Raw genomic sequence first — 25,487 nt, 5'->3', positions numbered from 1 at the left:
AAGAAGGTGGTCCGGAAAATCGGCGGCTGAAGACTTCTGTCTTCTCCAAGGTAGCGCACAGCACTGCAGCTGTGCGCCATTGCTCCTCATGCACACCACACACTGCGGTCACTGATGGGTGCAGGGCGCTGGGGGGGGCGCCCTGAGCAGCAATAATAACACCTTGGCTGGCAAAACTAACACCATATATAGCCCCAGAGGCTATATACGTGTATATTAACCCCTGCCAGAAACGATAAAATAGCGGGAGAAAGCCCGCCGAAAAAGGGGCGGAGCCATCTCCCTCAGCACACTGGCGCCATTTTCCCTCACAGCTCTGCTGGAGGGATCGCTCCCTGGCTCTCCCCTGCAGTCCTGCACTACAGAAAAGGGTTAAAAAGAGAGGGGGGGCACAAATTAGGCGCAGTATATATATATTATGCAGCTATAAGGGAAAACACTCTCTATAGGTGATATCCCTGTGATATATAGCGCTCTGGTGTGTGCTGGCATACTCTCCCTCTGTCTCCCCAAAGGGCTTTGTGGGGTCCTGTCCTCTGTCAGAGCATTCCCTGTGTGTGTGCTGTGTGTCGGTACTGCTGTGTCGACATGTATGATGAGGATAATGATGTGGAGGCGGAGCAAATGCCTGTGAATGGGATGTCATTCCCCTGCGGGGTCGACATCGGTGTGGATGGACTTATGGAAGGAATTACGTGACAGTGTCAACTCCTTACATAAAAGGTTTGACGACATAGGACAGCCGGCTGGTCAGCTTGTGCCTGTCCAAGCGTCTCGCATGTCATCAGGGGCTCTAAAACGCCCGCTAACTCAGATGGCAGACACAGATGTTAACACGGATACCGACTCCAGTGTCGACGACGATGAGACTAGTGTACCTTCCAATAGGGCCACCCGTTACATGATTGAGGCAATGAAAAATTTATTACACATTTCTGATAATACCCCAGATACCACAAAAAAGGGTATTATGTTGGTGACAGAAAACTACCAGTAGTTTTCCTGCATCTGAGAAATTGATATGGAGGTGTGTGAGGAAGCGTGGACTTCCCCCGATAAGAAATTGATAATTTCTAAGCAGCGTACCCTTTTCCGCCAGAGGATAGGTCACGTTGGGAAATAACCCCTAGGGTAGATAAAGCGGTTACACGCTTATTAAAAAAGGTGGCACTACCATCACGGATACGGCCGCCCTGAAGGACCTGCTGATAGAAAGCAGAAAACTACCCTTAAAGCTATATACACACACACGGGCATTATATTGAGACCTGCTATTGCCTCGGCATGGATGTGCAGTGCGGCAGCTGCGTGGTCAGATTCCCTGTCGGATAATATTTATACTATAGATAGGGACAATATTTTGCTGAAAATAGAGCATATAAAAGACGCTGTCTTATACATGCGTGATGCACAGAGGGATATTTGCCGACTGGCATCACTAATAAGCGCTATGTAAAACCATTGCCGCCAGACGGGGGTTATGGACTCGGCAATGGTCGGGCGATGCCGATTTAAAACGGCACATGGAAGTTTGCCCTAGAAGGGGGTGGAACTGTTTGGGGATGGTCTTTCAGACCTCGTTTCCACAGCTACGGCTGGGAAATTAAAACTTTTGCCACAAGCTACCCCACAGCAAAAGTAAGCACTGTATTATCAGGTACAGTCCCTTCGGCCCCAGAAAAGTAGAGAGCTAGAGGCTCATCTTTTCTGCCAAGAGGAAAAAAGCTGCAGCACACAGCTAGTTCCCGGGAGCAGAAGTCCTCCCCTGCGTCCGGTAAGTCCACAGCATGACGCTGGGGCTGCTCAGGCGGACCCGGGTACGGTGGGGGCCCGTCTCAGAAATTTCAGCGCACAGTGGGCTCTCTCACAGGTGGATCCCTGGGTTCTTCAAACAGTATCTCAGAGGTACAGGCTGGAATTCGAGACTTCTCCCCCCCGCCGTTTCCTAAAATCTGCCTTACCGGCAACTCCCTCTGCCAGGGAGGCAGTGTTGGTGGCAATCCAAAAAACTGTATTCACAGCAAGTGATTATCAAGGTACCCCTCCTTCAACAGGAAAATGGTTACTTTTCCACAATGTTTGTGGTACCGAAACCGGACGGTTCGGTGAGACCCATCTTAAATATAAAAAATCCTTGAACACATATAACAAAAGATTCAAGTGCAAGATGGAATCGCTCAGGGCGATTATTCCGAACCTGGACGAGGGGGATTACAGGGTCTCTCTGGACATCAAGGATACTTACCTGCATGTCCCCATTTACCCTCCTCACCAGGAGTACCTCAAGGTTGTGGTACAGGACTGTCTCTATCAGTTCCAGACGCTGCCGTTTGGATTATCCACGGCACCGAGGGTCTTTACCAGGGTAATGACCGAAATGATGATACTCCTTCGCAAGAAGGGAGTTTTAATTATCCCGTACTTGGACGTTCTCCTGATAAAGGCGAGGTCCAAGGAACAGTTGGTAAGGGGGTAGCACTTTCTCGGGAAGTGCTGCAACAGCAGGACTGGATTCTCAATTCCAAAGTCACAGCTGGTCCCGACGACACGTCTTCTGTTCCTGGGAATGATTCTGGAAACAGACCAGAAAAAAGTGTTTCTTCCAATGGAAAAAGCAGAGGAGTTGTCATCTCTAGTCAGAAACCTCCTAAGACCGGGACAGGTGTCGGTACATCAATGCACACGAGTCCTGGGAAAAAATGGTAGCTTCATACGAAGCAATTCCATTCGGAAAGTTCCACGCAAGGATTTTCCAGTGGGACCTGTTGGACAAATGGTCCGGGTCCCATCTCCAGATACAGCAGCGGATAACCCGGTCGGCAAGAACCAGGGTGTCGCTGCGGTGGTGGCTGCAGAGGGCTCATCTACTAGAGGGCCGCAGATTCGGAATACAGGACTGGGTCCTAATGACCACGGATGCCAGCCTTCGGGGCTGGGGTGCAGTCACACAGGGAATAAAATTCCAAGGACTATGGTCCAAACAGGAGTTTTCACTTAACATAAATTTTCTGGAGATAAGAGCCATTTACAAGGCCCTAAGCAAAACAAGGCCCCTGCTTCACCAGCCGTACTGTTCCAATCAGACAACATCACGGCGCTCGCCCATGTAAACAGGCAGGGCGGCACAAGAAGCAGGAGGGCAATGGCAGAAGCCACAAGGATTCCCCGTTGGGCGGAAAATCATGTGGTAGCACTGCCAGCAGTGTTCATTCCGGGAGTGGACAACTGGGAAGCAGACTTCCGCAGCAGACTCCACCCGGGAGAATAGGGACTTCATCCAGAAGTCTTCCAAATGCTAGTAAACCGTTGGGAAAGACCACAGGTGGACATGATGGCGTCCCGCCTCAATAAAAAAGATATTGCGCCAGGTCAAGGGAACCTCAGGCGATCGCTGTGGACGCTCTAGTGACACCGCGGGTGTACCAGTCGGTTTATGTGTTCCCTCCTCTCCCTCTCATACCCAAGGTACTGAGGATAATAAGAAAAAGAGTAAGAACTATACTCATTGTTTCGGATTGGCCAAGAAGGGCTTGGTACCCGGAACTTCAAGAGATGATCTCAGAGGACCCATGGCCTCTGCCACTCAGACAGGATCTGCTGCAGCAGGGGCCCTGTCTGTTCAAAGACTTACCGCGGCTGCGTTGACGGCATGGCGGTTGAACACCGGATCCTGAGTGAAAAAGGCATTCCGGAGGTAGTCATTCTTATCCTGATCAAAGCCAGGAAGGATGTCAGCCTGAAGTTCAGACGTTGTAAGGGAGTGCTGCATATTCAGCCACTTCTTTGTGCCCCAGTGGCACCTTGGGATCTCAATGTGGTTTTGGAGTTCCTGGAATCACATTGGTTTGAGCCACTTAAAACCGTGGATTGAAATATCTCACATGAAAAGTGGTCATGTGTTGGCTCTGGCTTGGGCCAGGCATGTGTCAGAATTGCCGGCTTTGTCATAAAAAAGCCCTTACCTGACTTTCCATATGGATAGGGCAGAGTTGAGGACTCGTCCTCACTTTCTCCCGAAGGTGGTATCAGGTTTTCACTTGTACCAACCTATTATTGGTGCCTGCGGCTACTAGGGACCTGGAGGATTCCAAGTTACTGGACGTAGTCAGGGCCCTGAAAAATTATATTTCCAGGACGGCTGGAGTCAGAAAAACTGACTCGCTGTTTATCCTAGATGCACCCAACAAGCTGGGTGCTCCTGCTTCTAAGCAGACTATAGCGCGCTGGATTTGTAGCACTATTCAGCTTGCGCATTCTGCGGTGGGACTACCGCAGCCTAAATCTCTAAAAGCCCATTCCACAAGGAAGGTGGGCTCATCTTGGGCGGCTGCCCGAGGGATCTTGGCTTTACGACTTGGCCGAGCTGCTACTTGGTCAGGGGCAAACACGTTTGCAAAATTTTATAAATTTGATACCCTGGCTGAGGAGGACCTGGAGTTCTCTCATTCGGTGCTGCAGAGTCATCCGCACTCTCCCGCCCGTTTGGGAGCTTTGGTATAATCCCCATGGTCCTTACGGAGTCCCCAGCATCCACTAGGACGTCAGAGAAAATAAGATTTTACTCACCGGTAAATCTATTTCTCGTAGTCCGTAGTGGATGCTGGGCGCCCATCCCAAGTGCGGATTGTCTGCAATACTTGTAAATAGTTATTGTTACACAAATCGGGTTGTTATTGCGAACCATCTATTCAGAGGTTCCATTGTTATCATACTGTTAACCGGGGTTCCTATCACGAGTTATATGGTGTGATTGGTGTGGCTGGTATGAGTCTTACCCGGGATTCAAAATCCTTCCTTATTGTGTCAGCTCTTCCGGGCACAGTGTCCTAACTGAGGCTTGGAGGAGGGTCATAGGGGGAGGAGCCAGTGCACACCAGGTAGTACTAAAGCTTTCTTTAGATGTGCCCAGTCTCCTGCGGAGCCGTCTATTCCCCATGGTCCTTACGGAGTCCCCAGCATCCACTACGGACTACGAGAAATAGATTTACCGGTGAGTAAAATCTTATTTTTAGCAGCCCCTTATCATGCCAGCCCACAGAGGAAAACTCATATTGAGGCTTATTTTCAACCTGCCCCTGTATTTATTTAAAAAAAAAAAATGCTGCAAAACAGGTGGAAATGCAGACTCCCAACCCCCACCCCCATCCTCTTCCCCAGAATCCACCACTGCCTGTGTCCAGCCCAGCTTCCTGCTCCAGGTGATTTTGGGGTGACTGGAAAGTGCGGCTCAAGTCTGGCAGGGGCAGCTCGGCTCCCTGCTTGGGGATCTATCATCCCGATCTTGTGACAGTCCATGATGTCGACAGCTGGTCTCAGAGAGGAGGAGGTGGAGAGGGAAGGGGGCCCCCATCTCTCATCTGGCCGGTCAGCCTCCTCCCTCATTGTTACTGCTCGCGGATAGCTGGCGTACTTTTAATACATCACTCTGACTCATTATTAGTACTACTACTGCCATAGTCTGCAGGCCCTTTTATTGCGGTGGGCCCTGGTACCATGCACCGTCTGCACCGCAGTTAATTTCGCCACTGGGTCATACACTAAGATAGGCACAGGCTTATTTCCTAGGCCAGTAGTGGCTCTTGCCACGGGCAAGCAGTACTTTTGCCCGGGGCGCCGCTATCCCGGGGGGCGCTGCCGCCGTGGCAAGAGCCGCTACTAACTAGGATGGCGGCGGCGGTGGTTTTGAAAGGTCCTCTCCGCAAAGGGAATCTAGACGCGCAGTGAGGTAGCGTCTAGTTTCCCTTCGCGGAGAGGACCTTTCTGTGCAGCGCTATGGGAGAGACGTCATGACGTCTCTCCCATAGATCAGAGGAGCGGCGCCGGCAGAGTGCAGTGGTCGGGAACAGGAACGGGGCTGGTAAGTATTTTTTATTTTTTTTACTAGGTGCACAGCTACTTGTGGGCACAGCTGCAGGGGGCACACTAAGGGGGGCACAGCTACTGGGGCCACAACTAATGGGGACACAGCTGCAGGGGGCACAACTACTGGGGGCACAGCTTCAGGGGGCACACTAAGGGGGGCACAACTACTGGGAGCACAGCTGCAGGGGGACACTAAGGGGGGCATAACTACTGGGGGCACAGCTGCAGGGGCCACAAGTACTGGGGCCACTACTACTGGGGGCACAACTACTAGGGCCACAACTAATGGGGGCACAGCTGCAGGGGGCATAACAGCTACTGGAGGCACAGCTGCAGGGGGCATAACAGCTACCGGGGGCACAACAGCTGCAGGGGGCATAACAGCTACTGGGGGCACAGCTGCAGGGGGACCCAACAGCTACTGTGGGCACAGCTCTACGGGGGGCAAAACAACAGGGAACAAAACTGAACACGCCCCATTCATATGAAGCCACGCTCCCATTTTCTCTAACGTCCTAAGTGGATGCTGGGACTCCGTAAGGACCATGGGGATTAGCTGCTCCGCAGGAGACTGGGCACAACTAAAAAAAGCTTTAGGACTACCTGGTGTGCACTGGCTCCTCCCACTAAGACCCTCCTCCAGACCTCAGTTAGATTTCTGTGCCCGGCTGAGCTGGATGCACACTAGGGGCTCTCCTGAGCACCTAGAAAGAAAGTATATTTAGGTTTTTTATTTTCAGTGAGATCTGCTGGCAACAGACTCACTGCAGCGAGGGACTAAGGGGAGAAGAAGCGAACCTACCTAACAGGTGGTAGTTTGGGCTTCTTAGGCTACTGGACACCATTAGCTCCAGAGGGATCGACCGCAGGACCCGACCTTGGTGTTCGTTCCCGGAGCCGCGCCGCCGTCCCCCTTACAGAGCCAGAAGCACGAAGAATGTCCGGAAAATCGTCGGCAGAAGACTTCGGTCTTCACCAAGGTAGCGCACAGCACTGCAGCTGTGCGCCATTGCTCCTCATGTACACCTCACACTTCGGTCACTGATGGGTGCAGGGCGCTGGGGGGGGGGGGCGCCCTGAGGGCAATAAATAACACCTTGGCTGGCAAAATATACATCATATATAGTCCCAGAGGCTATATAGATGTAAAATTACCCTTGCCAGTATCACAGAAAAAGCGGGAGAAAGTCCGCCGAAAAGGGGGCGGGGCTTCTCCCTCAGCACACTGGCGCCATTTTCTCTTCACAGTGCAGCTGGAAGACAGCTCCCCAGGCTCTCCCCTGTAGTTTTCAGGCTCAAAGGGTTAAAAAGAGAGGGGGGGGCACTAAATTTAGGCGCAATATATGTATACAAGCAGCTATTTGGGGAAAAATCACTCAGTTATAGTGTTAATCCCTGCATTATATAGCGCTCTGGTGTGTGCTGGCATACTCTCTCTCGGTCTCCCCAAAGGACTTTGTGGGGTCCTGTCCTCAGTCAGAGCATTCCCTGTGTGTGTGCGGTGTGTCGGTACGGCTGTGTCGACATGTTGGATGAGGAAGGTTACGTGGAGGCGGAGCAGAGGCCGATAAATGGGATGTCGCCCCCTGTGGGGCTGACACCAGAGTGGATGGATAGGTGGAAGGTATTAACCGACAGTGTCAACTCCTTACATAAAAGGCTGGATGACATAACAGCTGTGGGACAGCCGGCTTCTCAGCCCGCATCTGCCCAGGCGTCTCAAAGGCCATCAGGGGCTCAAACAACGCCCGTTACCTCAGATGGCAGACACATATGTCGACACGGAGTCTGACTCCAGGGTCGACGAGGTTGAGACATATACACAATCCACTAGGAACATCCGTTACATGATCTCGGCAATGAAAAATGTGTTACGCATTTTCTGACATGAACCCAAGTACCACATAAAAGGGGTTTTATTTTTGGGGAGAAAAAACAGCCACTGTTTTGTTCCCCCATCAGATGAATGAATGAAGTGTGTAAAGAAGCGTGGTTTCCCCCGATAAGAAACTGGTTATTTCTAAAAAGTTACTGATGGCGTACCCTTTCCCGCCAGAGGATAGGTCACGTTGGGAGATATCCCTTAGGGTGGATAAGGCGCTCACACGTTTGTCAAAAGGTGGCACTGCCGTCTTAGGATACGGCCACCTTGAAGGAACCTGCTGATAAAAAGCAGGAGGCGATCCTGAAGTCTGTATTTACACACTCAGGTTATATACTGAAACCTGCAATTGCCTCAGCATAAATAGTGCTGCTGCAGCGTGGTCTGACACCCTGTCAGATAATATTAATACGCTAAGACAGGGATAATAATATTTGCTAACATTGAGCATATTTAAGACGTTGTCTTATATATAAAGGATGCACAGAGGGATATTTGCCGGCTGGCATCCAGAATTAATGCAATGTCCATTCTGCCAGGAGGGTAGTAGAAACCCGGCAGTGGATAGGTGATGCTGCATTTAAAAGGCACATGGAGATTCTGCCTTATAAGGGTGAGGAATTGTTTGGGGATGGTCTCTGGGACCTCGTATCCACAGCAACAGCTGGGAAGAAATTTTTTTACCTCAGGTTTCCTCACAAAAGCCTAAAGAAAGCACCGTATTTTCAGGTACAGTCCTTTCGGCTTCAGAAAAGCAAGCGGGTCAAAGGCGCTTCCTTTCTGCACAGAGACAAGGGAAGAAGGAAAAAGCTGCACCAGTCAGCCAGTTCCAGGATCAAATATCTTCCCTCGCTTCCTCTGAGTCCACCACATGATGCTGGGGCTCCACAGGTGGAGACAGGTGTGGTGGGGGCGCGTCTCGGGAACTGCAGGGATCAGTGGGCTTGCCCACAGGTGGATCCCTAGGTTCTGCAAGTAGTATCACAGGGATACAGGCTGGAGTTCGAGACGACTCCCCCTCGCCGTTGCCTCACATCAGGTCCAGGGAGCAGTTGTTCGTCGGAGTAGCACTATCTCGGGAAGTGCTACAACAGCACGGCTGGATTCTGAATATTCCAAAGTCACAGCTGGTTCCTACGACGCTTCTACTGTTCCTGGGTATGATTCTGGACACAGAACAGGATAAAAAGGGTTTCTCCCGGAGGAGTAGTCCAAGGAGTTGGCGTCTCTAGACGGAGACCTCCTAATACAAATACAGGTATCGGTGCATCTATGCACGCGAGCCTTGGGAAAGATGGTAGCTTCTTACGAAGAATTTCCATTCGCCAAGTCCCATGCAAGGATCTTCCAGTGGGATCTGTTGGACAAGTGGTCCGGGTCGCATTCTCAGATGCATCGGCGGATAACCCTGTCTCCAAGGGCCAGGGTGTCGCTGTGGCGGTGACATCTTCTAGGGGGCCGCAGATTCGGCATACAGGACTGGGTCCTGGTGACCACGGATGCTAGCCTTCAAGGCTGGGGGGCAGTCACACAGGGAAGAAACTTCCAAGGCCTATGGAAAAGTCAGGAGACTTCCCTACACATAAATGTTCTGGAACTTTGGGCCATTTACAATGCCCTAAGTCAGGCTAGACCCCTGCTTCAACACCGGCCGGTGCTGATCCAGTCAGACAACATCACGGCGGTCGCTCATGTAAACCGACAGGGCGGCACAAGAAGCAGGATGGCGATGGCAGAAGCCACAAGGATTCTCCGATGGGCGGAAAATCATGTGTTAGCACTGTCAGCAGTGTTCATTCCCGGAGTGGACAACTGAGAAGCAGACTTTCTCAGCAGACACGACCTCCACCCGAGAGAGTGGGGACTTCATCCAGAAGTCTTCCAAATGATTGTACACCGTGGGGAAAGGCCACATGTGGACAGGATGGCGTCCCGCCTCAACAAAAAGCTACAAAGATATTGCGCCGGGTCAAGGGACCCTCAGGCGATAGCTGTGGACGCTCTGGTAACACCGTGGGCGTACCAGTCGGTGTATGTGTTCCCTTCTCTGCCTCTCATACCCAGGGTAATGAGAATAATAAGAAGGAGAGGAGTAAGAACTATACTCATTGTTCCGGGTGGCCAAGAAGAGCTTGGTACCCAGAACTCCAAGAAATGATCTCAGAGGACCCATGGCCTCTGCCGCTCAGACAGGACCTGCTGCAGCAGGGGGCCTGTCTGTTCCAAGACGTACCGCGGCTGTGTTTGACGGCATGGCGTTTGAACGCCGGATCCTGAAGGAAAAGGGCATTCCGGAGGAAGTTATCCCTACGCTATTTAAAGCTAGGAAAGAAGTGAACGCAAACCATTATCACCGCATATGGCGGAAATATGTTGCGTGCTGTGAGGCCAGTAAGGCCCAAAGGAGGAATTTCAGCTAGGTCGCTTTCTGCACTTCCTACAAGTCAGAGGTGACTATGGGAAAGAAAATGGACAGCGCACTTGGGGATGCGGGTACCGGGGGGGGGGGGGGGGGGTATGAACAATGGGACGGGGAGGTGATGAGTCCTGTATGTATATTAATGAGGTGAGACGTAGTGAGATTCACTTGTTTATTGTTAGGATTTGTGTACAAGACTCTTCAGGTTTGTCATATAGGATATCCTCTATGGCTGTCCCTTCTGAGTGGTGCACTTATGCCCGGATGTGAGTAGTCAATTGGTCTAAATGCCACTATCAGGTGTGTCTTAACAGACTACCCTTTGTTGGTATACCCTCCAAATGGTATACCCTGTGCAGAGTAGATCCCGGCTGGATTCAATGTCAGGTGTACCCTGGTAAGGGTCGCCTTTACCATAGGTGTGGTCTGCCTATGTAGCTCTGAATGTCTGAATGCCACTATCAGGTGTGTCTTTTCAGATTACCCTTTATTTGTATACCCTCCCAATGGTATACCCTGTGCAGAGTATATCCCGGCTGGATCAATGTCAGGTGTACCCTAGTAAGGGTTGCCTTTACCATAGGTGTGGTCTGCCTATGTGACTCTGAGTGTTCTCCGTTCAGCTGGTGTGGGATGAGCGTGACAGTTGCGGCGTCCCGCCTGTCAGACTCTCCCTGTGTGCTCAGGTCGAGGTGGCGGGTGTACGGCTGTGTGGAAGTCACTTACCGCCGGGGGCAGGAGGATGTGCCTGCCGTCGGTTGCCACAGTCCCGTCCCTCGTCCCGCACTGCCTCCGTGTTCGTCTGTCTGCAGCTCCGGTCCCGAATCCGATAGCAGGCGCTCCTGTTCGTGGGTCCCGTCTGCTTCCTGGTTGCCCGCGTCACGTGATTGGTCACGTGAGCGGACGAAGTGTCTCGATTCATGCACTCTCCCTCTCCGGCCTGAGAGGGGGATCTGCAAATGCGATGATAATGAAAAACGGTCTGTGTTAGAGTGTGTGGCGGGTCTCCAACGCGTTTCAGCATACGTGCCTTTTTCTAGGATTACGACCCTCATGTTCTGGATTGCTTTTAAGTCAGTGTCTATCCCGTGATTGGTTGCTTGTTGGTGCCGCCCTCTTTACTGATGGGATGTTCCTTATCCATAGTTGTAAATGGAGTTCAATGTGATTTTGTAAAGCCAGTCCCTTTTGTCTCAATGTCCAATTAATTATTGAATAGTAAATGAATAATAAATAATGTTTGTGTGCATATTTTGGAGCCATGGGTGACGGATGTTGTTGAGGGTTGCAGAGTGTGTATATAACCCCCTTAAAAGGTGTGATTAGTTGCAGATCCTTTATTTTGAATTCTGAGGAATGTGTATGGGCAAGGTAAATATTATCACTAGTTCTGGGTAGATTGTTCTGGTATGCCTGAGATCTAGTGATTATGTGATGGAATATTATCCCTCACACAATTTTAGTATGGATGACTTTCTAAATGAGGCCTTGTGTTGTCCCTTAAATAACGCCTATTAATATTACAGTGTATATTACATAGTATCTTCGGTTAGGATATGACTGAGGGACCTGATGTCCCCCACTGTGCATAAGTCAAGGCCCATATTTGTGTGAATAGGTGGGTGATATTGTGTAGTGAGCGGCAATGATTTGGGAAGATATGTTTTTTGTGTAAACCTTTCAGTGGGGTTCTGCTTTATAGCATGACTGAGGTGATGTTGTATTCTATATTCAGACCCTTTGGTGTAAGGGTCTTTAAGGTGAATATCCATTTGAGTTCTTCCTTGTTGATCTTTTTTATGTAGTCCCCTCCTCGCCAATTCTTGGTTGCTTGTTGTATGGCCATGAATTGTATATGTGTGGGATCTTGCCCGTGTTTCTCTTTGAAGTGTTGTGATACGCTATGTTTCTCGTAGCCCCTTTTTATGTTATGTATATGTTCTGCTATCCTGATCTTGAGTGACCTGATCGTGCGTCCAATGTATTGCAGTCCGCATGGACATGTAATGAGGTATATGACCCCTTTTGTGTGACATGAGAGCTCTTCCTTAACCATGTATTTTTGTCCTGTGGTGTTTGAGAAGAATTCTGTGATGCTCTTGGTGGTTCTTGTGCATGTGGTCCTACAGCCTAGACATGAACCACAGTAGTGGAACCCCTGTCTTTTGGCCTCACTGTATATCTTCATCTGATGGGTCACTGGTGGGGGAATGTGGTTGTGTACTAATTTGGTGCTTATATCAGGGGCCTTTTTGTACACCACTTTTGGCTGCGGGGGTAGGATTCTTGCTAATGTCTCGTCCTGCATTAGGATGGCCCAGTGTTTCTTTATGCTCTGTTTAATTCTTCCGGCTGCGCTGTTGTATTGTGTCACAAAATAGATATCGTCCCCCTTCTTTGATTGGTTCCTATCCTTGTATGTTAGGAGTGTTCCTCTATCTGTCTCCTCCAGTTTCTGATATGCCTTATCTACAATGTCTTTGTCATATCTTTTCTCAAGGAATTTCTGTTTTAGTTCCTGTCCCTGTTCCTTGTAGTCATCGATCTGTGTGCAGTTTCTCCTCAGTCGGGTAAATTGTCCTAGCGGGATGCTTTTGAGCCAATTGGGATGGTGGCTGCTGGTCGATAAAATGTAGCTATTCACGTCTACTGGTTTGTGGTGTGTGCGTGTTTCTATTCTGTTATTGACAATGTGGATATCCAGATCCAGAAATATCACCTTCTCTCTGCTATATGTGGTGGTGGATTGTAGATTTCGATCGTTGTTGTTAATGTAAGATATGAATGCCTGTAAGTCATTTACGGTCCCTTTCCAAATAAACAGTATGTCGTCGATGAAGCGACGCCAGAGTACCAGGTTTGCCCCAAAGCGGTGCCCCTGCCAGATGTTGTCCTCCTCCCACTTGCTCATGAACAGGTTGGCATAACTGGGGGCAAACCTGGTCCCCATGGCCGTCCCTGTCTGCTGTTTGTAGTAAGTGTTGTCAAACCATGTATATTTGTGTTCCAGGATGAATGTGATTGCCTTTATAATGAATTCTGTCTGTGTTTGTTGAAGTGTCTCGTCTTTTAGGAGGAAATGTCTCGAGCTGTCTGTGCCTTGTGTGTGTTCTATTACTGTATACAGGGATGTCACGTCGCTTGTAACCAGTAGCATGTCTTCTGTCCATGTTACATCTTGCAGTAGTTGGAGTGTATGTGTGGTGTCTCTGAGGTATGATCTCTGTTTGGTTACATGTTGTTGTAAAAAGAAGTCTATGTACCTGGATAAATTTGAAGTGAGCGAGTTGATCCCTGAAATGATGGGTCGGCCTGGTGGGTGCTTGCTGTCTTTATGAATTTTGGGGAGATAGTAAAAGACTGGTATAACAGGGTTGTTGGGGGTGAGGAAGTCAAATTCTTTCTTGTTGATGATACCTAAGGATAAACCTTCATTCAGAAGGGTCTGTAGTTCCTGTTTGTATTCTTGTGTAGGGTCCCCTGGTAGTTTGGTGTAAGTCTGTGTGTCTCCCAGTAATCGTCTGGACTCTTGCATGTAGTCAATTTTGTCAAGCAGTACTATTCCGCCCCCCTTGTCTGCTGGTTTGATGACAAGAGTCTTTAAACTCTTGAGTTCCTCTAGTGCCTGTATCTCTCCCTTGGTTAAGTTGGCCCGCCTCTTGCATGTGTCTCCAATCCTATCCAGGTCATTAGTTACTAGTTGTTCAAACGTATTTATGATATGCCCTTTTACATGTTGGGGGTAGAATGTGGATGGTGGTTTGTAGCTGGTATGTTTGTATTCTGTGGATTTGTCCTCAGGTTTATGCTGTAGGTTTGTTTGTGCAAAATATTTTCTAAGTGTTATTTTCCTTGTGAATGCCTGTATATCCAAATATGTTTCAAACTTATTAATCTTTTTGGTGGGTGCGAACTTGAGACCCTTGTTGAGTAATGTTTTATGTTGCTCTCCCAATGGGAAACTGCTTAGGTTGAACACCCCTTCTTGTTTTTCTATTCTATTTGCGGTGGAATGGATTTTGTTTTTTTGGCCTCCCCTGCATCCTCGTCTGGTTCTGTATGTTTTCTTTTGTTGGTTTTTGTGTGTGTCTTGGGTGAACGGCGGCAGTTATGCCAACCTGTTCATGAGCAAGTGGGAGGAGGACAACATCTGGCAGGGGCACCGCTTTGGGGCAAACCTGGTACTCTGGCGTCGCTTCATCGACGACATACTGTTTATTTGGAAAGGGACCGTAAATGACTTACAGGCATTCATATCTTACATTAACAACAACGATCGAAATCTACAATTCACCACCACATATAGCAGAGAGAAGGTGATATTTCTGGATCTGGATATCCACATTGTCAATAACAGAATAGAAACACGCACACACCACAAACCAGTAGACGTGAATAGCTACATTTTATCGACCAGCAGCCACCATCCCAATTGGCTCAAAAGCATCCCGCTAGGACAATTTACCCGACTGAGGAGAAACTGCACACAGATCGATGACTACAAGGAACAGGGACAGGAACTAAAACAGAAATTCCTTGAGAAAAGATATGACAAAGACATTGTAGATAAGGCATATCAGAAACTGGAGGAGACAGATAGAGGAACACTCCTAACATACAAGGATAGGAACCAATCAAAGAAGGGGGACGATATCTATTTTGTGACACAATACAACAGCGCAGCCGGAAGAATTAAACAGAGCATAAAGAAACACTGGGCCATCCTAATGCAGGACGAGACATTAGCAAGAATCCTACCCCCGCAGCCAAAAGTGGTGTACAAAAAGGCCCCTGATATAAGCACCAAATTAGTACACAACCACATTCCCCCACCAGTGACCCATCAGATGAAGATATACAGTGAGGCCAAAAGACAGGGGTTCCACTACTGTGGTTCATGTCTAGGCTGTAGGACCACATGCACAAGAACCACCAAGAGCATCACAGAATTCTTCTCAAACACCACAGGACAAAAATACATGGTTAAGGAAGAGCTCTCATGTCACACAAAAGGGGTCATATACCTCATTACATGTCCATGCGGACTGCAATACATTGGACGCACGATCAGGTCACTCAAGATCAGGATAGCAGAACATATACATAACATAAAAAGGGGCTACGAGAAACATAGCGTATCACAACACTTCAAAGAGAAACACGGGCAAGATCCCACACATATACAATTCATGGCCATACAACAAGCAACCAAGAACTGGCGAGGAGGGGACTACATAAAAAAGATCAACAAGGAAGAACTCAAATGGATATTCACCTTAAAGACCCTTACACCAAAGGGTCTGAATATAGAATACAACATCACCTCAGTCATGCTATAAAGCAGAACCCCACTGAAAGGTTTACACAAAAAACATATCTTCCCAAATCATTGCCGCTCACTACACAATATCACCCACCTATTCACACAAATATGGGCCTTGACTTATGCACAGTGGGGGACATCAGGTCCCTCAGTCATATCCTAACCGAAGATACTATGTAATATACACTGTAATATTAATAGGCGTTATTTAAGGGACAACACAAGGCCTCATTTAGAAAGTCATCCATACTAAAATTGTGTGAGGGATAATATTCCATCACATAATCACTAGATCTCAGGCATACCAGAACAATCTACCCAGAACTAGTGATAATATTTACCTTGCCCATACACATTCCTCAGAATTCAAAATAAAGGATCTGCAACTAATCACACCTTTTAAGGGGGTTATATACACACTCTGCAACCCTCAACAACATCCGTCACCCATGGCTCCAAAATATGCACACAAACATTATTTATTATTCATTTACTATTCAATAATTAATTGGACATTGAGACAAAAGGGACTGGCTTTACAAAATCACATTGAACTCCATTTACAACTATGGATAAGGAACATCCCATCAGTAAAGAGGGCGGCACCAACAAGCAACCAATCACGGGATAGACACTGACTTAAAAGCAATCCAGAACATGAGGGTCGTAATCCTAGAAAAAGGCACGTATGCTGAAACGCGTTGGAGACCCGCCACACACTCTAACACAGACCGTTTTTCATTATCATCGCATTTGCAGATCCCCCTCTCAGGCCGGAGAGGGAGAGTGCATGAATCGAGACACTTCGTCCGCTCACGTGACCAATCACGTGACGCGGGCAACCAGGAAGCAGACGGGACCCACGAACAGGAGCGCCTGCTATCGGATTCGGGACCGGAGCTGCAGACAGACGAACACGGAGGCAGTGCGGGACGAGGGACGGGACTGTGGCAACCGACGGCAGGCACATCCTCCTGCCCCCGGCGGTAAGTGACTTCCACACAGCCGTACACCCGCCACCTCGACCTGAGCACACAGGGAGAGTCTGACAGGCGGGACGCCGCAACTGTCACGCTCATCCCACACCAGCTGAACGGAGAACACTCAGAGTCACATAGGCAGACCACACCTATGGTAAAGGCAACCCTTACTAGGGTACACCTGACATTGATCCAGCCGGGATATACTCTGCACAGGGTATACCATTGGGAGGGTATACAAATAAAGGGTAATCTGAAAAGACACACCTGATAGTGGCATTCAGACATTCAGAGCTACATAGGCAGACCACACCTATGGTAAAGGCGACCCTTACCAGGGTACACCTGACATTGAATCCAGCCGGGATCTACTCTGCACAGGGTATACCATTTGGAGGGTATACCAACAAAGGGTAGTCTGTTAAGACACACCTGATAGTGGCATTTAGACCAATTGACTACTCACATCCGGGCATAAGTGCACCACTCAGAAGGGACAGCCATAGAGGATATCCTATATGACAAACCTGAAGAGTCTTGTACACAAATCCTAACAATAAACAAGTGAATCTCACTACGTCTCACCTCATTAATATACATACAGGACTCATCACCTCCCCGTCCCATTGTTCATACCCCCACCCCTGTTTCCCCCCCCCCCCCCCCCCCCCCCGGTACCCGCATCCCCAAGTGCGCTGTCCATTTTCTTTTCCACAAATCACTAGGAGGCAGGACACCTCCGGGTCTAGCGGCACTGACCCAATTCTTCCCCAGTGAGCGCTCTCTCTCTCGAACACCAGAGGTGACTATGGGCCTAAAATTGGGTTCCATTAAGGTCCAGATTTCGGCTCTATCGATTTTCTTCCAAAATAGAACTGGCTTCACTGCCTGAAGTTCAGACTTTTGTTAAGGGAGTGCTGCATAGTCAACCCCCGTTTGTGCCTCCAGTGGCACCGTGGGATCTCAACGTAGTGTTGGATTTCCTGAAGTCGCATTGAGTTGAGCCACTTAAATCGGTGGAGCTACAATACCTCACGTGGAAAGTGGTCATGCTGTGGGCCGTGGCGTCGGCCAGGCGTGTATCAGAATTGGCGGCTTTGTCATACAAATGCCCTTATCTGTATTTTATATGGATAAGGCGGAATTGAGGACTCGTTCCCAATTCCTTCCTAAGGTGGTATCAGTTTTTCATGTGAACCAACCTATTGTGGTGCCTGCGGCTACTTGGGACTTGGAGGATTCCAAGTTATCTGGACGTAGTCAGGGCCCTGAAAAGTATATGTTTCCAGGACGGCTGGAGTCAGGAAAACTGACTCGCTATTTATCCTGTATGCACCCAACAAGCTGGGTGCTCCTGCTTCTAAGCAGACTATTGCTCGCTGGATCTGTAGCACGATTCAACTTGCACATTCTGCGGCTGGAATGCCGCACCCTAAATCTGTAAAAGCCCATTCCACGAGGAAAGTGGGCTCTTCTTGGGCGGCTGCCCGAGGGGTCTCGGCTTTACAAATTTGCCGAGCTGTTACTTGGTCGGGTTAAAACACTCTTGCAAGAGTCTACAAGTTTGATACCCTGGCTGAGGAGGACCTAGAGTTTGCTCATTCGGTGCTGCAGAGTCATCCGCACTCTCCCGCCCGTTTGGGAGCTTTGGTATAATCCCCATGGTCCTTACGGAGTCCCAGCATCCACTTAGGACGTTAGAGAAAATAAGATTTTACTCACCGGTAAATCTATTTCTCGTAGTCCGTAGTGGATGCTGGGCGCCCATCCCAAGTGTGGATTGTCTGCAATACTTGTATATAGTTATTGCCTAACTAAAGGGTTATTGTTGAGCCATCTGTTGAGAGGCTCAGTTGTTATCATACTGTTAACTGGGTATAGTATCACGAGTTATACGGTGTGATTGGTGTGGCTGGTATGAGTCTTACCCGGGATTCAAAATCCTTCCTTATTGTGTCAGCTCTTCCGGGCACAGTATCTTAACTGAGGTCTGGAGGAGGGTCTTAGTGGGAGGAGCCAGTGCACACCAGGTAGTCCTAAAGCTTTCTTTAGTTGTGCCCAGTCTCCTGCGGAGCCGCTAATCCCCATGGTCCTTACGGAGTCCCAGCATCCACTACGGACTACGAGAAATAGATTTACCGGTGAGTAAAATCTTATTTTTACGCGTGCCTAGGGCGCACATTAACCCTATATCGCCGTCTCAGGGGGAAGGGGGGGGGGGGTGCCAAAGGAAACTTTCACCCTGGGTGCCACAAGGTCTAGAACCGTCCCTGTCCTAGGCTCTTGCAGCAAACTTGTAACTCTCTGCCGTATTGGGTGCATGCGCTGATGCTTTTGTTCCCTAGTTCATTACTATAATAGGGTTGTGACGGCTGCAGTGGATATTATTGCCCCCGTGCCTATATGACTCTGCATACCACATCGTCAAGCTCCTTGGTTTGACTAGTGTTTTAGTGAGCTCAAGAAAAGGTTGTCATCCACTTGAAAGATGATGGAGGAAGAATAACCTGGCAGAGTATAAGTTAAAAGTAATCAAGCATATTGAGGATATCAGTCCACAATCTGCTGTAAGAAAACAGAGTTCTTGTCAGATGAGGTCATGGCAGCAAACAATAGGCCAGCTCAGCTTTTTATTACAATGGAGATGCTTTGCTTGCAGCCTGATGAAACTCTCTCTCAGGCAATATGCAATGAGTTTGCAAACTTCTTTGCAGAAAATTTTTCATCCCTACAGTGCCATCAAAGGAGGGTAAATTTCCAAGCTTGCCAATGTAAGCCACTTGTCTTCATGAACCAGCTTTTAATGAACGAAAAATACATTGCTAAAATTACCCAAATGTTGCGTCCCGCCATTTGTGATCTGGATCCTGCCTCAGACAATCTTCTAATAGGGTATATGGATATAACTGGCCCTGTATTTGCAAGAATAGTTCAATGCTCTTTGCAGACAGCATTTTTCCTGAACCACTGAATGAAGCAATTGTTACACCTCATCTTAAAAATTTTTATTTAGATCCAGACCTGCATGACCAACTACAGACCAGTATCAAACATTGCATTTCTAGGAAAGGTTATTGAGAAAGTGGTTGCAACTCAACTAGAAACCTGCCTGACAACCCATGATATTTATGATCAATTCCAATCCGGATTCAGGAAAAGACACATTACTGAAACAGCCCTGGTATGTGTGTTATAATAATCTGATGGCAAGAGACAGAGTTGACTGTTCAATCTTAATTTTTGGAACCATTGCTTTCCTGATGTACTGTAGACTGTTTTTATTCTAAACTATTTGTGTTATACTATTTTTTTTGTTGACATTTCAAGTATCCTATGTATACTACTGGGAAATCTTAATACATTTCCATTACCATATTTAAAACTTATCTTTAATAGGATCATAATAAATCAGTGGCGGACTACAACTCCCCCAGGTAAAATCCGCCACCCCTCTCAGTGTCAGTGAGCCAGATCTGTGACTACACTAGGCTTAACTGTGACTACCAGTGAATTCCTATTGGAAGTCCTACCTGTCAGTCACAGACACACAAGGCAGTCCCCCTCAGGGACTGCCAAACCGAGCTGTGAGTAGCAGAGAACTGGCTTTCTGTAGGAAGCCACTCCCTACCTTTTGTGCAGCCCAATCTGGCTTTTATGGGCTGCAGTCAGTGTAGTCCATAGAAGCCAGGGATTTGCGCAGTCACACAGTGGCGCATGCGCTGGTCCCTGCCAAATCCATTGCGTAGGTGCCGAGACCAATGGAGTCCTTTTTTTTTTTTTTTTTACCTTTTTGTGATGGTCAATGATGCGCAAAAGTGTTTGTGCACATACACAGTTCAGAAAAAGTGCAGTTTGTGCTTATACCCAACACTACAGCAGTCCATTGATTTTGAATGGTGAATTTGCATTATGGAGGCAGGGCCGTAACTAGGGGGTGGTGGTGGTGTTGTGTTAGTGGGTCACATGCCCTGGGTGCCGGAGTTGAGGGGGAGCAGGCTGTCACTCCTCCCCCATCGCCACAGCATCTGAAAGCTGGCTTAATTATTTTTTACCTTGAGTTGAGAGGAGACTTTCCCCAATGCTGCCGGCCCGGGCGGGAGTACATGCTTATAGGTGCAGTCAGGTGACCTGGGCCAGCACCGGGATATTATCCTCTTCTCTCCCGGTCACCGGTGACTGCTCCCTGGCAGCTGTCTCCATGTACCCCTCTCTCAGCATCCCTGCTGCAGCTTGCTGTCCTCACACACCAGCCCCAAGCAGCCACCTCTATGCATGGGAGATCATAGCCAGGGAGTGTACATTTATAAGGAGTACATCTACAGTGGGAGCATCTATGGTTAGCACATCCATAGGGATCAAATTTATAGGGAGTAAAACCATTTGAAGTGCATCTATAGGGAGCACATGTAATATGTTTATGGGGGCGATTCAGACCTGATCGCTGCTATGCATTTTCGCACAGCGAGCGATCAGGCACTAACTGCGCATGCGCGTCGGACAACAAAGGGCACCACCGGTCAGCGACGGGATAGTGCGAAATATCAGATTGCACAGGCGTTCGCAAGGTGATTGACAGGAAGAGGCCATTTGTGGGTGGCAACTGAGCGTTTACTGGGCGTGTCAGGGAAAATGCAGGCGTTCCCAAGCGTTTTCAGGGAGGGTGTCTGACGTCAGCTCCGGCCCCGATCAGCCTGTTCTCATCGCACTGTAGGAGTAAGTCCTGGGCTGCGCAGAGACTGCACAAAGTGGCTTTTTGCAGCTCGGCATACTCATGGGATCACACACTTGCACAGCAAATTTGCACTCCCCCTGGAGGCGGTGATTATCTGAATGCAGGACAGCAAAGATTGCAGCCTAGCGATCAGATCTGAATCAGCCCCTATGTCTGTGATATTTATTTAAGTGCAATGTGGTTATTTTATGTGATAGTTGAAATTACATAGCTGAAGACTCTTCTGTGCTGGTTGTGCATCCATAAATGTATCTCCCTAAGGTGCATACACACGGTGAGATTTTGTCTATCTTCGATTTTGACTATGCGATATGGACTATGCGATATTTACTATGTGTGCTTGCAATATTGGCTATGGGGGTCATTCCGAGTTGATCGTTCGCTAGCTACTTTTTGCAGCGCTGCGATCAGATAGTCGCCGCCTACTGGGGAGTGTATTTTAGCTTTGCAAGTGTGCGAACATCTGTGCAGCCGAGCTCTGCAAAAAAATTTTGTGCAGTTTCTGAGTAGGTCTGAACTTACTCAGCCCTTGCGATCACTTCAGCCTGTCTGGTCCAGGAATTGACGTCAGACACCCGCCCTGCAAACGCTTGGACACGCCTACATTTTTCCAAACACTCCCAGAAAACTGTCAGTTGACACCCACAAACGCCTTCTTCCTGTCAATCTCCTTGCGATCGGCTGTGCAAATGGATTCTTTGTTAAATCCATCGCTCGGCAACGATCCGCTTTGTACCCGTACGACGCACCTGCGCATTGCGGTGCATATGCATGCGCAGTAGTGACCTGATTGCTGCGCTGCGAAAAACGGCAGCATGCTATCAGGTCGGAATGACCCCCCATGTGCGATTTTGCCTAAGTGACAATTTTGACAATACTTTAGTACTAGATAGTCAAAATTGACTTGCCTGCACAGTCTGTCTAACCTTGCGATACCGACCCTGCGGGACCGCGCATCGGGATCGCATCAGGATGGCTAACACCTCGGGATATGCACTATCTTTACTTGCGATTTTGACTGTATAGTCAAAATCGCAAGGTAATATCAAACTGTGTATAAACACCTCTACTCATGTGATCACCTCTGTGTTGATAAAAGCGCAATAATCACATTGGAGGTATAACACTGCTGCAGAGACAAGGGAGCAAGGAAAGGAAAAGACCTGGCCAGATAGAATTCTATTCCAGTTGCCTATCTCACAATAGCATAAAGAAACACTATTTATTTATTGGGGCTATCCAGTTTTTTATTCTTCTATGTTCACAAACACACATTCTAAACACATTATTTTCCATGAATAAATATTACTGTTCCATCTTATGATCTATAAATTCTAAAGACATTGTTTCTGTGACCTAAAATGACAGGTATGAAAATGTTTTATACAATGGCAGCTTTTAGTATACAGTGGCACAGTTATTTATTTTAATATTTTACAAGATGAACCCTAAGCCCTTAAATGGAAAAGCCCTTTTTGAAGTACATTTCAGACATTCCAGAATAGGAAGTGAAACCCTCTTACTGATTTACAAAATAAACCAAACCATTTTTTAGGAAGAAAAACTAGAAACCGAGTAGTTTTATTAGTACTCTCCAAAATATTTTATTTTTTTATTGAATATATATTATTAGAGCATTCTCTAGACTTTAATATATACATACACAAGATATTACCTTTTATGATAAAGGAAAATGTATTCTTACTTCAATGAGTATGTGCACCCATAGCTGATAAATACAAAGTAAAAGTACTGTGCATCATGAATATAACAAATGACCCTTCACTTTCCAGATGGCTACCTCATTTACAATAGTAATTATAAAAGCTGTGTTTCAGTAACCGCTGTTTCCGACTTGTAGTACAGATATGACTGTACAAATTGAACATGAAAACAAAAAAATAACAATTGCATGAACAGAAAAACCCATCTGCAGGATCCGTCTGGGCACCCGCTGTAGTTCTGGGCACTAGGGTCCCCTAGCACTGTCCCGGAGTCTAGAGCGCATGTGCAGATCTCCGGGAAAATGGTGCTGCAGCCATTTTCTCAGTGATTTTCCTACTGCGCATGCGCAAAACACCAGAAAAATGGCGCTGTGCCATTTTCACAGTGATTTCTGCAGCTCTGCTGCACAGCGGGACTCCGGAACGTAAGTATTATAAATAATGGGTGCAGGGTGTGCGGTTTGGGCCCCCTGGCCCCCGGAGGCCCGTGTGCACTGCACACACTGAATCCATTATAAATACGCCAGTGATAGTCTCTTGTAGAAAACAATTATATATTCATGTGATAATGAGTTGCTTGATGTGGACATATATAAGAAATATCTGTGGCAAGCAATGTAAAGGTAATTTCTGAAGAAAGCGTTTTCTAACTTCATCCTCCCATGCCCTTCCACACCACTTTACCTCTACCTACCTTAATTATGCAAGTGTAGGCAAACTAACATTAAACCACCATTCTACAAATTCCGCACAGTTGGGAGGTATACAACATTAAACTCAATTATAACAGTAGCCCTGTGTCACAGCATTGGGGTCATGAGCTCAGTCTGAAACCTATATGTGTGTAGTTTTTATGTTCTTCCTTGTTTGTGTTAGGAAATGTTTACTGTAATCTCTGCATATTGCTGTGTGGTACTATATAAATTAACGTTAATGATACTTTTACACCACCCAAATGGTTTCTATTATGTATTTTTACTTCTGTAAAAACTAAATTTGACATTGGCGTATGGATTCTAGACGATAATTGTCATTTCTTATTAACGCTTTTTGCAGAAATAAGACATGAAGGATCGCCTGACTATATTAAAAGTCACACAGGCAGGGACAGAGACTCCGATAGTAACCCGCCCCTATGATATGAAAGAAGTGAAGTCATCGCTTCTCCATGAAAGACCCAAAACAGGTCTTCCACACTTTACTATATCACACTAGGAAACTTTTAATGCACTTGTCAGCCGCAAAGTTATGGCTGAAGAGTGTATTACAAGTTATATATATAAGCACGCACACCTACAAATAGTGATACATGAGCCACAAAGTGTGTGTCATCATTTCTGCCAGCTAGTGCCCTTTTTGAGGAGGAGTAAAGAACATCTCCAGATGGTTTAATCACATAGGCATTTACTTCTTGTCACTTTTGTGTATTGAGCGTCATTTTTTACTGATTATATTCATTTGATCATAGCCTAAGCCTAGATTTTTAACAGGATTCAGCAATTGACTGATGGCTCCGTTCATTCTATACACTATTCATTGACCTGCTCTATGCTTTTTGTACTTTCGTCTGCATTTTTCATCAAGGCAAAGATGCTATTTTTGTTGTAATTAGCTATGACACACCACTGGTCTTATTCAAGGACAGTGGTTGGGACGGGACAACTTACTTTACCTAGATTATGTATACAGTAAGTCTTCATCAAATACACAAAGGGAATCCTGAAACTTATCAATATATTCAGTGCATGTTGCAGGAGAGCATGTACTCTAAAGGCATGAATGTGGGTCTATTATTTTCAATAATTATATTTTTGATGTAGAGTACTACTGTGACAGTTTAAGATAGGTCTGATGTCCCACAATAATGTATTGCATATATTTTTGTTTGGTAGAATAATGGTTATATTATTACCAATTTACGGGAAGGGAATTCAATTAGCCACAGTAATTTACCGTGGGCTAATTGATCATCCCCCCCCCCCCCCCCGAGGCTATTCAATTAGCTCTGAGTTCAGCCACGTGCTGCAGTTAACAGGGGACAACCAGCGTGTTAACGGTTGTCCACCCCCCCCCCCCCCCTCCCACACACACACACACACACAATTTATGCATAGGTCTGTATACACATACATATCGTGGATCACATTAATTTAATGGGTGTTTAAAAGGGGTTTTGGTCAAATAAGGGGCTGGAATTAAATAGCCCCAGATGTTAAAGCCCGAGGCTACCACCCTTTTTCACCCCTGTTAATTTACCCCTTAATGCTCTCGGACTCTATGGCAAACATAAAAGCACAAATTGTGCAGAACTGCCATGTTCCTTTATTTGTACAAGTGAGCCTAGATGTCCACCAGTGCAATTTGGACCTAGCTTTGCACCACATGGAATGTCACATCAGAGTCCGACCTACATCTATTTTAGACCATCTTTTTTTTTTATTAATTTAAGCATTCCCGTTTATCTTCTTAAATATTGTTTGGTTAAACCTCATTAAATTATTCATGAGATTGACCGTTCTGTACTGTCTTTGCTAAATGTTTAACTTTTGTGTGTACAAAGGTATT

General features: G+C 47.2%; 1 protein-coding gene across 6 annotated transcripts in view; it reads left to right on the top strand.

Moving 5' to 3' along the window:
* Positions 1–25,487, top strand: part of CCDC146 (coiled-coil domain containing 146) — a 387,500-nt gene that overhangs the window by 55,123 nt on the left and 306,890 nt on the right. The gene's annotated exons all lie outside the window — the stretch shown is intronic.

Source organism: Pseudophryne corroboree, chromosome 6, assembly GCF_028390025.1.
Source record: "Pseudophryne corroboree isolate aPseCor3 chromosome 6, aPseCor3.hap2, whole genome shotgun sequence".
In the NCBI taxonomy this organism is placed as follows: Eukaryota; Metazoa; Chordata; class Amphibia; order Anura; family Myobatrachidae; genus Pseudophryne; species Pseudophryne corroboree.
Note: the sequence above shows the minus strand (reverse complement) of the source record. Positions and strands in the feature narration are given on the sequence as shown.